The 16,691-nt window shown below is 40.6% G+C and overlaps 1 pseudogene across 1 annotated transcript; it reads left to right on the top strand.

Annotated features, from left to right (window-relative positions):
• Positions 1–15,286: 15,286 nt before the first annotated feature.
• LOC307198497 (transforming protein RhoA-like) lies at positions 15,287–15,976 on the top strand (annotated as a pseudogene). The gene has a single exon. The product of its transcript is annotated as a transforming protein RhoA-like (transcript).
• Positions 15,977–16,691: the final 715 nt, after the last annotated feature.

Genomic DNA, 16,691 nt, shown 5'->3' with positions numbered 1-16,691 from the left:
TGGCTGCTTATGCATAGATGCTACGGCAAGCACAGTCTCTGAAAGGCCTCACCAGCTATTAGTAACAGGACGTATTTGGAGGGAGGGGTTTGGAGGTCCAGTGGTAGGGAGAATTTTCACTTATTTGGTTTTTTGCAATTTTTTGTTTACCTTGTGATTGTATACATTTTAAAAACACATGCTAATGGTAAAATATAACATGTATCCAGAAAAAGTGCTGTAGGTAGAGTATGCAGTGGTATCTCATTGTGGTTTCAATTTGCATTTCCCTGATTACAAATGAAGCTGAGTACTTTTTTTTCATTAGCCATATCGATTTCTTCCTTTTTGCAAGGGCTTCTTAAAGTCTTTTGCCATTTTTCTATCAACTGTCTTTTTCTTAATGATTTCAGGGAGCTCTATTTAGTCTAGGTATAAATGCTTTGCCATTTACATATATTTCAAATATCTTCTACTAGTCCATGGATTTTTTTGACCCTCTTTTGAAGAGGTTTCTTTTGAAGAAATGTGTATTTCCTCTTGGTACAGCCTGAGTGTTTGTGTCCCCCCACCCCCCTCAAATCCAAGTTGAAATTCAAATCCCCAATGTGATAGTATTAGGAGGTAGGGTCTTTGAGAGATGATGAGGTCATGAGGATGGAGTTCTCATGAATGAGATTAATGCCTTTATAAAAGAGACCCCAAAACAAAAACAAAACAAACAAAAAGATTAGCTTTGGGACTTCCCTGGCAGTCCAGTGGCTAAGACTCTGTGCTTCCACTGCAGACGGTGCGGGTTCGATCCCTGGTCGGGGAACTAAGATCCCACATGCCGCGTGGCACGGCCAAAACAAAAAACAAAACAAAACAAAAGATTAAAAGAGAACCCAGAGAGCTCCTTTGCCCCTTCCACCATGTAAGGACGCGGCGAGAAGGCACCAGCTATCAACCAGGAAGAGGACCCTCACCAGAAGGTGACCGTGCTGGCACCTTGATCTTGAACTTCCCAGCCTCCTGCACTGTGAGAAATCAATTTCTGTTGTTTAGCAGACCAGGGATCGAACCCAGTCTGTGGTATTTTGTTATAGAAGTCTGAGCAGATAAGACACCTCTTTTCTCAACATAAATGCCATAGACTCTGGATCTTTTTTACCAACTCTCTCACGAGACTCTTGCGGGCAAGGTGAGAAGGCACAGGCTGTGTTACTTGTGTTCAGAAGCTGGGTCTGCAAAGCCCACAGGCACCGATAAAGAGGTCTTTGGGAAACGTTCTCAGTGTCACACTCTGTTCTCTGCACAGTCCTTTTTAAATTTGTGATCATCATTTATTAAGTTACAAAGATCCAGGCCCTGTGGTAAGAACTTTATATACTTGGCCTATTTTCTCTTTTTCACTCCCCCAGTTACCAGAGCCCATGTATCCATCAGTTACAGAAGGCACAGTCTAAGGCCACGGTACGTTGAAGTCCCCAGGAAAATGTTTTAATTCTTTTGGAATCAGAAGAAAAATAAATAAATATAACCCTGCCTTTATTATATTTGTCTTTATACCAACACCATCATAAAATATAGTTTTAGATTTGTGTGTGTGTGTGTGTGTGTGCGCGTGTGTATGTGTGTGTGTGTAAGAATGTGTCCCAGCCAGCAACCTTATAAGGTGGGCACTATTGTTATATAATTTATTCAAGGGAAGAAACTAAAGTCTGAAAAGTGACTTAGCCAAGGTCAGACAGCTGGAAAGTGTGGGAACAGGGACTTGAACTTAAGCCTGGGGAACCCTAAAGCTTTTACGCTTGGCCACTAACCTAAAGGGTCCCCAGGTCAACACTGTCATATCCAGGGGGTGTATCTGGCTGGAGCTGGGGAGGTTTACCCTGGAAGAAGTCTTAGAGGAGATTTGATACAGTCTTCAAATATTTTAAGAGCTGTCACATGGAAAAAGGATTAGCCCAGTTTTTTGTGGCTCCTGAGAATGGAGCCGGGATAGGTGGGGTGGGGTTATAGGAAAGCAGATTTTGACCCAGTCACCTGTCAGTAGCAATTTATCCTGAAAACCATAGGAAGGAAGTTTGACCTCTGTCCCTGACAAGGAAAGAATTAAGAACAAAGCTGTGTTGGAGAGGATTACTGCCTTGGGAAGGGAGTTGGAGGAGAACGAGATGAATCTTTACGTCCCTTTAACATTAAGATTCTACACTTGCAGATATTAGAGGTTCAGCAAGTGTAGATGAGTCGGGATCCTCCCCACCCCCACCCCAATTTCACCAATCCTTAGCGAGCCTTCTCATGCACTCCTAGTGGGAGTCTAACTGGAAACAGTCTTTTTGGAAGAGCTATTGGCAGTATCTACTGAGACTTTCCATAACTTTTGACTTATCACTTCTATATGGAAGAATCTCTACTATGATATAAATGCACAAATGTGCAAAGATATTTGCCCAAGGATGTTTACTGCAGTGTGTTTATAATAGCAGAAGGTTTACGACAGCCAAGTGTTCATCAGAAGGGGACAGGTTAAATGAATGATGAAACTAATACAACATTGTAAATTATTGTCAATTAATTATGGACCATTATTTGACATTGTAATTATTGTCAACTATACTTCAATATAAAACTAAACAATATTTTTGAAAAGGAAAATAAATGAATGATGATAAACGATTCATAGATCATACATGGTATTAACGATCCAGGCTCTGTTGTAGGCCCTAGGGATGCCCAAATGAGCCTAAGTGGCAAAGACCCCCCCAGCCCCACCCTGTGGTTGTCTCCCTTGTGGAGTATGGGAGGAAAATCAGACAATAAACCTGTTTAATAAGTAAATCAAACTGCACATTAGAAGGTGGTGAGGGTCGTACTGAGAACGCAGGGATGCGGAGTGGAGGTGGGGGCGGGTTGCAGTTTTCAGTAGGGTGTCCCGGGTAGACCTCACTGAGAAGGGAACATTAGAGAAAGGCTCGAAGCTGGATGGGACACCCGCCACTCTGAGGAGTCACTGGGAGAACACCTTTGAAGGGCCTGGCATCCAGCAGGCTCTGAAGGACAGTAGCTGTTGTTTATTTCAGTCCCCAGGAATTAGAAAGAGCCCCCAAAATGCTTATCTAAGGAAGATGCCTAAAAGTTTGCAAATGAAGAGTGGAAGGGCTTGGACTCTGGTGACTGTTTTTTACCTGCCTCCCCAGAAAGCAGTTGAAACATCTCATGCCAGGGAAGGTTCTTGCCTGTGTGTCTTGTTTGCCCACCTGCCTTTGTAGCAATCCATCTGCCCATTGTATTTCTTTCTATCAGTTTCACTGGGTGGAGGAGGCTCCCCAGCTCCCTTGTCCTTGATAAAGCCCCAGAGGGCCCCCATTAGGCAATGAGGAAGCTCTTGGTGTGGTAAGGTCTCTCCCTAGACAGGAGGTTACTCAGCAGCAGCCCCTTAAACGGTAGGAGTCAGTCCCTATCAGTGCATTTATTCTGAGTCTTGGCAACAGACAGATGGGAAGTACCAAAGGGATCTATGGGTTTTTTTCCCTGACTCCAAGCAGGCTTTTATCTAGCACCTTCTAAAAATGGCTCTGGTCTCTTTAGGGTAACAGGTTATGGGGTCTGCTCTGGTTTAGATGTTACCTGAAGTAGGGAAAGGGGCTCCTTCAAGGGGAGAAGAGACAAGAGATTTCTATACAAAGCTGGAAATAAGTATCCCACGAGATGAATAAAGTCCTAATGGGGGGATAAGGAAAGGCTTCCCTGGCACCAAGGACACTGCTGGTGGGACAGGAGGAGACACAATTGGAGTTTTGACACAGGGAAATGGGGATGGTGTCCCAGGCAGAGAGCACAGCAAAGAAAAACACACAGAAGCAGCTAACAATGGAGCATATTCAAGCTGTTCTAAGTAGAACCTTTTGTCAGGAGCATAGTGATAAAGAAAATAATAAATAATAGTAATAACCAACATTCATTGTATACTCACTATGTGCCTGGCAGCATTCGAAACACTACATCCTCTCTCTAACCCCCACAACACTCCTAGAAGACAATATATTAACAGCCCAACTCTATAGGTGAGGAAACAGAGACAAAGATTGGTTGATAATTTGCCCATTTGTGGCTGAGGGGTTTATAACACAGCACCACCACCAATAATAATAACCACAATTATTAGCTGCCATGGATTGATCGCCAAGCCCTTTCCCGAGTGTTGGCCATACCTCCTCCTCTGATCCGACCCTCACTGTCCAGTGAGGTGCCCAGCTCAAAACCATGGAGCTGGTTAAGGGTAGAGCCAAGATGAAAATCCAGAACTGACTTCCAAGTCCTGGTTCTTAACCACTCCATTGAATGACAATTTCCTTAACTCACAAGCAACAGAAGAAGATGTGTTTTGTGTAAATTCATCTAGCAACTGGAATTTGGAGGAGAAGGAGGCAAAAAGCCTTCCTATCATAGAGGAGTAGTTAACCTGTTTGCCCAACAGAATCATTGGGAGAAGTGTATTATACCCTTCAGATTCTGGCTATAAATGCCAGCTCTGTTTCTTACCAGCTGTGCATCCTGGGCAACCTCTCTGTAACCCAGTTTTCTCATGTACAAACTAGAGATGATAATACTTATTATTTAGAGTTACTATGAAGATTAAATGAGTACATTCATGTGAAATGTTTACATCTGTATACAATAAGCATTTACTGTTCGGTAATAATGATGGCAGTAATGGGCAGCCAGGTTTGGGAACCACTGAGTTTAGAGCCTAAAGAAATAATGTAAACTAGCACTTCCCAAATTGTATAGCTGTCCTCTGATGAGGGAGATAAGAATTTTCTTATCATATGGATTTATGGACATATGGACTATTTATGAAACATATGGACTATTTATGAAACAATGAGATGTTTTTATTCTTAGGAAATACAAAGTGAAGTATTTACGTATGTATGCAACTTATTCTCAAATGTTTCAGCAATAATTATATATAGATACAGATAGATATAATTATATATGTTATTACTGCTGAACCATATACTATCTATATATATAGATAGTATATATATTGAGGATATATGTGTATATATATATGTACATATATATAAATAATCCTCTCTCTCATAGATAGATAGAGATATAGGTTTAGAGATAGGTATAGATATAGATATGAGAGAGAAAGAGGGAAAGAAAGAGAGAAAGGGAGGAGAGAATGTAAGAAAATGTTAACAATTAATATATCCAGGTAACAAATATTGGGAAGTTCATTGTGCTATTCTTGAGATTTTTTCCATAAATTGAATTATTTTGCAAAATAAAAAGAAAAGAATATCTATTCTTTAAAAATCACATTGGCTCATTCAAGGCTCTGAGAAGTTCTGTGATAAATAAATTTGTGTCCCCCCAATGCTCCCTGAATGTGTTTAACCTGAAAAGCTGTTTCTTCCTTGTTACTTGTAATTCCAGATAACACTTTGGGCATAGTCTCGGATGATACATGTGGGAATGAAAGAGAGAAAGGCTATAAAAGACGCGACAGAAGTACAAACCACAGAACTAGGCACACTGAGTCATGAATTTGGGTTTTGGTTTCTGGGGGGGGCGGTGATCGAGCTGTAGATAATTCAGCTCCTCTGCTGGTTGAGTAGGGGCAGGTGGAGAAGACATTAAGTTTTACTTTAGATGCCCTTAGGACATGCAAGTAGAGGCTCTGAGCAGACAGCTGTAAACATGGTGTGGAAATGGAGAGAGAAGTCAGCTTTCATTCTGAGAATTTGATAGAGTAAACAGTAGAAGTCAAGTAAATGGCTGAGACCACTGAAAGATAGAGGGATAGTGGATATTCGTCATTTTTTCCTACTCAGCATCCATTCCCCCTGCTTCAACGGCATCTTAGTTTTCTTTTGCTGAGCTACCTACTCCTCACTGAGAACATTCTTGATGAGACTGTCAGTCAAAATGCCTTCCCTCTCTGGCCAAGGAATGGGCATGTGAACCAACCTGGCCAATTAGATTCTTTCTTCTGGAAATTTGAATACTGACCAAAGTGACATCACAACCAAAAATGTTTGGAACCAATTCATTCCAACATCATTGCCCTGGAAAGACTGTACATACACGTTACTTATGTATCATCTTGCCAAAAATGTTTAACCTGGATCCAATTATGAGGGAACAATGAGACAAATATCAAATAGGACATTCTATTACACATCTGACGTTGGCTCTCCTAAAAAGCCAATATCATTAAAAAAAAAGAAAAAGGTGGAGGAATCATTCTGGACTGAAAGATATTAAAAAGATATAACAATTATGGGCTTCCCTGGTGGTGCAGTGGTTGAGAGTCCGCCTGCCGACGCAGGGGACACGGGTTCGTGCTCCGGTCTGGGAAGATCCCACATGCTGCGGAGCGGCTGGGCCCGTGAGCCATGGCCGCTGAGCCTGCGCGTGTGGAGCCTGTGCTCCGCAACGGGAGAGGCCACGGCAGCGAGAGGCCCGCGTACCGCAAAAAAAAAAAAAAAAAAGATATAACAACTAAATATAGCACATAGTCTTGATTGAATCCTGAACTGAGAAACAAAACAAAAGCCAACTATGTACATTTTTTAAAAATACAGAATATCTAAACAAAGACTTTAAGTCAACTATTTTATTTATTTATTTTATTTTTGGCTGTGTTGGGTCTTTGTTGCTCCGCGCGGGCTTTCTTTAGTTGCAGCGAGCAGGGGCTACTCTTCGCTGCGGTGCACGGGCTTCTCATTGTGGTAGCTTCTCTTGTTGTGGAGCACCGGCTCTAGGTGCGTGGGCTTCAGTAGTTGTGGCACGTATGCTCAGTAGTTGTGGCTTGCAGGCTCTAGAGTGCAGGCTCAGTAATTGTGGCACACGGGCTTAGTTGCTCTGCAGCATGTGGGATCTTCCCGGACCAGGGCTCGAACCTATGTGCCCTGCATTGGCAGGCGGATTCCTAACCACTGTGCCACCAGGGAAGTCCCAAGTCAACTATTTTAAATATACTCAAAGGGACTTCAAAAACTGGGAGAGATCATTGCTGGTAGACCTGACACGCAATAAATGCTGCAAGGAGTTCTTCAGGCTGAAATAAAATGACACTAAACAGTAATTCAAATCTACATGGAAAAATAAATAACACTGGTAAAGGTAACTACATAGATAAATATAAAAGTCAGTATTAATGTATTTTGGGCTTGTTACTCTTCATTTTTGCTATGTGATTTAAAAGACAATAACATAAAACAATAATTACAAATCTATATTCATGGGCACACGGTGAAAAAGATGTAATTTGTGCCAATAACAAAATAGAGGGAAGAATGGAGCTATGTAGCAGTAAAAATTTTGTATAATATTAAAGCTAAGTTGGTATTAATTCTAACTAGATTGTTATAAATTAAGCATTAATTATAATTCCCAGGGAACCACTAAGAAAATAACTGAAAAATATGCAGTAAAAGAGAAGTAATACCAATCCCCTTAAACCTTTAAAAAAATAGGAGAGGGTAATACTTCCTAATTCCTTCTATGAAGCCAGCGTTACCCTGATACCACAGCCAGACAAAGACATCACAAGAAAACTACAGCTCAATGTCTCTTATGGATATAGAGGCAAAAATCCTCATCAAAATACTAGCGACTCCAACAGCATATACATGGATTCTACATAATGATCAAATGAGATTTATCCCAGGAATGCAAAGGTGATTCCACATTTTAAAAAATCAATCAATGTCATACACCAAATTAATAAAACAAAAGGGGGAATGGAAACCACATGAACATCTTAATTGATGGAGAAAAAAGCATTTGATAAACTCTAACACCCTTTTATGCTAAAAGTACTCCAACAACTGGGACTTTTTCAACATGATAAGGGGCATATATAAGAAACCCACATCACAAACAATGATGAAAGACTTAAAGCTTTCCCCCTAAGGTCAGGAACAAGACAAGGATGTCACTTTTGCTACCTTTATTCAACATTGTATCAATATTTGAATGTTTTTAAATATAGGTTTCATTATTATTCAGGCATGGTGAGGCCAACAGATTAGGAGATGACGGCCTTTGAAAGACAGTTTATTATACCTTCAGATCCCAAGGAAAGGGAGCATGCCACATTGTGGCAGGGGTCACAAAGGGAAACACAAGAACTGGTCAGCCGGTAGAGGCATAAGGAGGAAATGTGGACAAGAGCCTTCATTGGAGTTTCAAAGGGAAGGAATGGGAAAGGTAGAGTAGGCAGTTTAGGGTTGGCTAGTTTGAATAATTTCAGTGGGCTCTGGGGTATAGGGGCTGTCACTAGTTGTCTCATTCCTGGCCCTAATAATTACAAAGCATTGCTGAAAGAAATTAAACAAGACCTAAATAAATAGAAAGACATTGTGTTTCTATGGATTGGAAGACTTAATATTGTTAAGATGGCAATATTGCACAAAAACAATCTATAGATTTAATGTCATCCCCGTAAAAATCCCAATGTCCTTTTCTGTAGGCATGGAAAAGCCATACCTAAAACTTATATGGTATTGCAAGGGCAAGGGACCATGAAAAGCCAGAATGATCTGGGAAAAGAACAAAGTTGGAAGATGCATGCTTCGTGATTTTAAAACTTACTGGAAATTCCCTGGTGGTCCAGTGGTTAGGACTCAGCACTTTCACTGCCAGGGCTCGGGTTCAATCCCTGGTCGGGGAACTAAGACCTTGCAAGCTGCGTGACATGGCCAAATTTAAAAAAAAAAATTTTTTTTTAATTACTAAAAGCTACGATAACCACAGATTGTGGTACTGGCATAAGGATAGACATATAGATCAATGAAATTGATTGAATCAATGAAATTGAAATTAAATATGAGTTGAGAGTCTGGAAATAAACTCATACATCTATGGTCAGTTGATTAGGGAAACATTTCTTCAACAGCTGGTCCTGGAACAAGTGGATATTCACATGCAAAAGAAGGAAGTTGGACCTTGAAGTTACATCATACACAAAAATTAACTCAAAGTGGACCAACAGTTGGTGGGAATGTAAAGTTAGTGCAGCCACTATGGAAAACTAAAAGTAGAGTTGCCATATGATCCAGCAATTCCCACTCCTGGGCATATATCTGGAGAAAACCATAATTTGAAAAGAAAATGCACCCTAGTGTTCACTATTTGCAATAGCCAAGATATGGAAACAACCTAAATGTCCACTGACAGATGAATGGATAAAGAAAATGTGGTACATATGTACAATGGACTACTACTCAGTCATAAAAAGAATGAAATGATGCCGTTTGCAGCAACATGAATGGACCTAGAGATTATCATGCTAAGGGAAGTAAGTCAGAAAAGAAAGACAAATACCATATGATATCATTTATATGTGGAATCTAAAATATGATACAAATGCACTTATTTATAAAACAGAAAGAGGGAATTCCCTGGTGGTCCAGTGGTTGAGACTCAGCATTTCCACTGCTATGGCCAGGGTTTGATCCCTGGTCAGGGAACTAAGATCCCACAAGCCGTGTGGCACAGCCGAAAAAAAAAGAAAAAACAGAATCAGACACATAGACATAGAAAACAAATTTATGTTTACCAAAAGGGAAAGGGAGTGGGGGAGGGATAAATCAGGAGTTTGGGATTAGCAGATACAAACTACTGTATATAAAATAGATAAACAAGGTCCTACTGTAAAGCACAGGGAACTACATATTCTGTAATAAACCATAATGGAAACTAATATGAAAAAGAATATATATGTACATATATGTGTGTGTGTGTATGTGAAAAAAGTGGATCAACAAACCAAATATAAGAGTGAAAACTATAAAATACTTACAAGAAAACCTAGAGGCAAATCTTAATGATCTTGGATTTGACAATGGTTTCTTAAATATGACACCAAAGGCAGAAGCAGCAACAACAACAAAAATAGGTGAATTAGACTTCATGAAAAGTAAAAACATTTGTACATCAAAGGATACTATCAAAAGAGTGAGAAGACAACCCACAGAATGGGAGAAAATATTTGCAAATCCCATATTTGACAAGGCTCTAGTATCTAGAATATGTTAAAAAAAACTTTTACAACTCAACAACAAAAAAGCAAAGAACTCAATTCAAAAATGAGCCAAGGTAGAGACACAGATGTAGAGAACAAACGTACGGACACCAAGCGGGGAAAGCGGCCGGTGGTAGGGTGGTGGTGGTGTGATGAATTGGGAGATTGGGATTGACATATACACACTAATATGCATAAAATGGATAACTAATAAGAACCTGCTGTATAAAAAAATAAATAAAATAAAATTCAAAAAACAAAAACGAGCCAAGTGTTTAAATAGACATTTCTCCAAAGAAGATATTCAAATGGCCAACGAGCACATGAAAAGAGGCTTACCATCATTAATCACCAGGAAAATGCAAATAAAAATTGTAATGAAATGTCTCCTCATAGACACTGGGATGACTATAATAAAAAACGAATGGAAAATAACATCCTCTTTGACAAGGATGTGAAATTGGAACACATATACATTGTTGATGGAAATGTATAATGCAGTCTCTATGGAAAACAGTTTGACAGGGAACCCCCTGGAAGTTCAGTGATTAGGACTCTGCGTTCTCACTACCCAGGGCCTGGGTTCAATCCCTGGTCAGGGAACTAGAATTCCACAAGCAGCGCAGCACAGTCAGTCAATCAATCAGTCAATCAATAAAACTGTTTAACAGTTCCTCAAAAAGGGAACCAGAGAATTACCATATGGCCCAACAATCCCATGACTCCATATTTGCCTGAGAATTGAAAACAGGTGTTTTAACATTAACTTGTACACAAATGTTCACAGTAGCATTATTCATAATAGTCCAAAAGTGGAAATGACCCAAATGTTTACCAACTGATGACTGGGTAAATCATATTTTGTCTATCCATATAACAGAATATTATTCAGCCATAAAAAGGAATTAAATACTGATACATGCTACAACTTGGATGAACCTTGAAACCAAGCTTTTTGAAAGAACCCAGGTATAAAAGGCCACATATTGTATGAATCCATTTACATACACGAAATGTCCAGAATAAGTAAATCCATGGAGATAGAAAGTAGATTAGTGGTTGTCAGGGCCTGAGGTTCTGGGAGAAGGGGGGAATGGGGAGTGACAGCTTAATGGGTACAATGAAAATTCTCTGGAGTGGGTAGTGGTGATGATTGTACAACACTGTGATTGTGCTAAAAGCCACTGATTTGTACACTTTGAAATCGTGATTTTTTAAGTTATGTGAATTTTACCTCAATAAATTAAAAAATGATTAGAAAGTGTGATCCAGTTCAGACTAATGGAATATAAGGAGAGCTTTGCTAAGTGTTTCTGGGAAAGTTCTTCCCAGTTTGCTGGGAGACATTCTGGAAGTTGTTCTCTTTTCTCCTCTGACCATTGTAATGCTTGAACGTGATACCCAGAACAGCTTGGGTCATCTCAACAACACTTAAAAAATGATGCCCATCTATGGAGGAGGGGATGTGAAGGTTACTTGCATGCTATTTTGCACTGTGCTCTGACTAAATGCTTCCCACTGGATAGGTAGTTGGGGGCTGAATTTCAGCCTCTGTTCTTCTTGGTATGTGGTTGAGTCTTCCCATGGAAAGAGATAATTTTTTCTAAAAGTTGTTCTTCCATAGGGCCCTTTTCTCTAATTTGCTTAAGGCCTCCATGTATACTAGTGGCAGCCCTGGGGCAATCATGGGAATATAAGGAAAAGGAGCCAGGGCCACAGGCATAGTAGCTTTTAAAACTGCCAATGTCTGGATATTCAGTTATGTTTAACATTAAATTTTCTTACCAATAAGACAGCTTGATTTGCATTAAAAAATAGTCTCATCTGTACCCCAATGTTCATTGCAGCAGTATTTACAATAGCCAAGACATGGAAGCAACCTGAATGTCCATCGACAGATGAATGGATAAAGAAGATATGGGATATATACACAATGGAATATTACTCAGCCATAAAAAGAATGAAATAATGCCATTTGCAGCAACATGGATGGACCTAGAGATTATCACACTAAGTGAAGTAAGCCAGAGAGAAGACAAATATCATATGATATCGCTTATATGTGGAATCCAAAAAAAAAAAAGATACAAATGAACTTATATACAAAACAGACCCAAAGACATAGAAAACAAATTTATGGTTAAAGGGGAAAGTGGGGGAGGAATAAATCAGGAGTTTGGGATTAACATATATACATTACTATATTTAAATCGATAACCAACAAGGACCTACTGTATAGCACAAGGAACTATATGCAACATTTTGTAATAACCTATAAGCGAAAAGAATCTGAAAAAGAATAGATATATTGTATATGTATAACAGAATCACTGTGCTGTATACCTGAAACTAACACAACATTGTAAATCAACTATACTTCAATTTTAAAAAGTCTCATCAATCGGGAGGGTTTTTTGTTTTGTTTTAGTGGAGGAGGTAAGGAGGGAGTAAAAATAAATCAGACAGATAGCTGCTGATTTGACATGTTCCTCTAGCATACTCTAAAAGAACCTGCCCAAATATGCCCAAGATCCATCTGTCCCCTGAAAAGGACTGAGGGAGATCTTTAATCTAGACAAATCCTCCAGGGGCATAATATTTGGACATTTTAAACTGTCCCATAAACTGTCATGTATTTTCTATTTGATTAATCATTGACCAACAAGACAATTGGCTTTATTACATATTATTTTTATTCAAGAAGCAAAATTTATAAATGTTATGTACAAATGTTCTTAAATGTTCTATAGAATTTGTTTGAATCTCAAACAAATTTAACTTGACATTTAGACTGAGAAGCAATAAAAAAATTTATTGATCACAAACACACAAAAAAAATTCAGGAAGAGGCCAAATGAAGTGCTGGAACAATTCAGGAAGGATAAGCATCAGGATAACCAAAATCCTAACGGTGAATTTAAACAGGACTCTTGGTTGCAAGTGACGAAAATTAAAATCAGCTTAAACCAAAATTTATCGACTCATGTACCTAAAATGGCAAGTGGTAAATTTCGCTTTAATCATGGTCCAGGAGCTCCACAGTCTCTATCACTTGGTACTGCTTTTCTCTTTGTTCCCGTTGAAAATTAATAAAGGAAACCTCACTAAAGTTAGAGCCAGGACCGGCCAGCAGAGGAAAGTCTCATACATTAACACTCATCATCATTTGCAGGCACTGACCTTCATTTGCATGCACTGACCTTCACTTCCACGCCACACAGGGAAAAGGGAAAATTGCACTCCCAAATAGGAAGCGCAACTACCTTACTAGCCCAAAGGAAGAATTTCTCCTCCCTCAGCAACTGCCCAGCCAATGGGAAACATTGCAGCTCAGCCAATGAGAAGCCATCGCCACCTACTTTCCTCCAATGAACTTTCATTTAGAACAGCACCGCCCAACTCCCCACCCCTCCTTTTTCCTATAAAAGCAGTCGCCCTTTGTTTTCCGGACGTGCCTGTGGTTTGCCATAGATTGCACGTCTTGAGTTGCAGTTCTTCGCTTTTCCCAAATAAACACATTTTGCTGGTAAAACTGGCTGATTTTAGGTTAACAGTGTCATTCTCAGTCAGGTTCTTCTCACTCAGAGTCAAAGATGACACCCAGCACTTCCAACTATATCCTGCCTGGCAACCCCCAGAGAAAGAGTGCATCCCTTGTCCAGTAGCTGCAGGGGTGTCTTGGGTTTGAGGCTCATTGGCCTTGCTTGGGTCATGTGTCCATTCCTGAACCAATCACTGAAGCTGATGGGAGTGTGTGGAATGTCCTAAATGGTGAGAACTGGGTCTATGTCCACTCTTGCAGCCCCACTGAAAGGGGCCGGTGGGGGAGTAACTGTCCCCAAGTGGTACTCTAGGGTGCTGTCTATTCTGGAAGAATTGACAAGAGAACCTGAGCAGAAACAAGACATTTAAAGCACATGACAGAAAAAGTCCTCCACCGTCAGCCCCTTCACATTCACTTTGTGTCTCTCCTCTCTGCTCCTGTTACTTGGACCTGCTTTCACTTCCTCAAATGTGCTCATTGCTCCACCTCAGGGCCTTTCTAAATGCTGTTCCACGTTCCTGGAATGCTCTTCCACCACAGTGCCTAGTTAACACCTACTTATCTTTCAGCTTTCAGGTCAAACGTCACACGTCCTCAGGGAAGCTGTAGCAGTTATTATCCAAATATGGCCACAGTTATATCTCCCATGGTACACTCTTCTTACAAGGTGTTTTGACACTCTGCCCATTGAGAAGTGTGGTCTGTGTTCCTTTCCCTTGAATCCAGGTGAGCTTGAGACAAACATCAAAGTGACACTATGTGACTTTCAAATCTAGGTCATAAAATGTGAAAAGCTTCTGCCTGATTCTCTTAGGATGTTCACTCTTAGAACCCAGCCACCATGCCATAAGGAAGCCCAAGTAGCCCACAAAAGGGCCCCGATGGAGAGGAGCTAGGATCCCTAACCCAAATCCCTGACTGAATTCCCAGCTGTCAACCAGCACCAACTTACAGGCCAGGTGAGTGAGCCATCTTTGAGAGAAGCCTCCAGAACCTTGATAACGTCAAGTGACAGAAGCCGGACACAGAAGGCCACGTTTTGTATGCCTCCACTTATATGAAATGTCCAGATTATGAATATCTACAGAGACAGTAATAAAAGAAATTTTCACATATTGAGATATAGGGAAGTCATTCTGGCTTATACATGAGTTAACTTGAATTTTATGCTAACTAAAATAGCCTGTTTGTGGCCCAGCAAACATACATTGTACATCTGCTTTAATTATCAGAGAAAAGGACACATTGACCAAAAGAAAAAATGTCCATGTTAAAAATAAAGATTAAATGCTTCTCTTCCTGGATGCCAATGCTGGTCCTCCTTTGATGATAAGACTCCCTTCCCAGGTGCCAAGGTCATGCTGACTTGCGGTATACATGCTGACCTGTGTGTTTTCTTTTTTTCCCTTGAAATGTATCCCTGACTTATTTAATGTTCTTTGTTCTGACAAGATATAAAACTGTGCTGGAAACCATGCTTCTCTGGAGCAGTTTCTCAAATTAACGTAAATTAATTTACTCTCCAATCCCAGTCAAGTTGCCCCAGATGACACCAAGTGGAGCCCAGACTTGCTGTCCAGGTTGAATTCTGCCCAAATTGCAGATTTGTGGGCAACATACATGACTGTTGTTGGTTTAAGTCACTAGGTTTTAGGATAGTTTGTTACAGAGCTTCTGAGCCAGAACCTTTCCCTAACCACCTCTCCATTCCAGGGCAGGTCTCCTGTTGTCTCTGTATTTTTTTTTTATTGTAGTACCTATTCAGTTTGTAATTAAATATTTGATTAATTGCTGTCTTCCCCATTGGCCAGTGTGCTCTGTCACTGTGTGTAGCAAGGGCCAGTTCCCAAAGGTGTGTGTACACATGGTGTTTGAAAACTACGTGGCAGATATCGAGGTGGATGGAGAACAGGCAGAATTGGCTTTGTGGAACACAGGTGGGCAGGAAGAGATAACCTGAGGTCCCTCGCCTATCTGGATGCTGATGTTATACTGATGTGTTTCTCCACTGAGAGCCCTGATAAAGGGACATTTATCAGGAAACATCAGACATTCATCAGAAAACATCCCAGAAAAATGGACTCCAGTAGTCATTTCTGTCCCATTATCCTGCTTGGGAGAAGAAGGATCTTTGGAAGGATGAGAGCAGAAGGTGGGAGCTAACCAAGATAAGGCAGGAGCCAGGAAAACTAGAGGAAGACAGAAATATGGCAAACAGAATTGGAGCTTTGGGGTAGATGGGGTGTGCATCAAAGCCCAAAGATGAAGTGAGAGAGGTTTTTGAAATGGGCATGAGAGCAGCTCTGCAAGCCAGATATAGGAAGGAAAAATCTGGGTGCTTCATCTTGGGAAACTGTGCTGCAAAGCACAGCCCTCATGCGGTAAATTTCGAAGAGCTATTTATTAATCTTAGTGGCTGATTAGTGGCCTTTTTCATTTATCTATAATTTATCTAAGATTACATATCAGAAGTCATCTTGCTATCAGTGTTTAGAAGTCAACCATGATTATCAATGATGCCTAAACCATCTGGCCTGCCAGGGTTCCTCTGACATAGCTCTAACAGCCCTCTGCTCTCCCATCTGACACACCAGGCACTAATTCAAGTTATAACTGTGGTGCTCCAAGGACAATGGTGCTTCAAGGACAAAGGACAACCCTGCCTGAAAAAGTGTCAGCGTTACACCCCCTACCGGACTCTTACTCGCCCTCTCCACCATGTTGTGATGGTTATGAAATTCCTGAGCCCACCTGGGCGATGCCCACCTGGGCAGCGGGACCTGTCCCAAATAAGGAAAGGCATCTGCCCTGTCCCACTCCCACCCTACAGAAGGAAAGTATATGTCCCTCGACCAATCAGTAAACGAAATTTTCACCTCGGACCATTCCTTTGTTTTCTGGCCATAAAAACTGATCAATAGCACATGTTCCGTCTTGAGTCTCCCAGACTACTAGGAAGTCAGCCTGCTGTTCTGGCAGTGACCCTTCCCCATAATAAATTCTATCTTCTTTACATTCTGCCTTATGTCTGGAAATTCTTTTCCAACCCGCGTTCAGACCATGACAATAACTATACAGTGGTTATAACTGCTTTATAACTAACATGTCCTGCCTATTATCTGTCAGCTGCAAGGT

The sequence above is a fragment of the Stenella coeruleoalba genome (genome assembly GCF_951394435.1).
Source record: "Stenella coeruleoalba genome assembly, chromosome: 15".
Classification (NCBI taxonomy): Eukaryota; Metazoa; Chordata; class Mammalia; order Artiodactyla; family Delphinidae; genus Stenella; species Stenella coeruleoalba.
Note: the sequence above shows the minus strand (reverse complement) of the source record. Positions and strands in the feature narration are given on the sequence as shown.